Below are 322 nucleotides of genomic sequence, written 5' to 3' on the forward strand. Positions count from 1 at the left end.
AATATAATGTTGTGTGTCAAATATATCTCAATTTTTAAAAAGGCTGGCTTCTTCCTCATTTGGTGACAAGGAGAGGTTCAAACTTCACATATGCAAGAACTCTCTAAACCCACTCTAAACCCACAACCTAACCGCAATTTTTTAAAAAGTCACTTTCTTTGACCTCTCATGTCATTGCAGACCACCTTAGATGGGCTGCTAACCTTCCTCCACAAAGGGAGATATTCATATGAAGAATAAAACTTTTTATACCCTTTTCAATGTGTAGCATTTTCAGCCTCAATGTCCAAGCCATATTTGGGGTGAGAGCTCATCCTATTCC

The sequence above is a fragment of the Pteropus vampyrus genome, unplaced genomic scaffold, assembly GCF_000151845.1.
Source record: "Pteropus vampyrus isolate Shadow unplaced genomic scaffold, Pvam_2.0 Scaffold812, whole genome shotgun sequence".
Taxonomy (NCBI): Eukaryota; Metazoa; Chordata; class Mammalia; order Chiroptera; family Pteropodidae; genus Pteropus; species Pteropus vampyrus.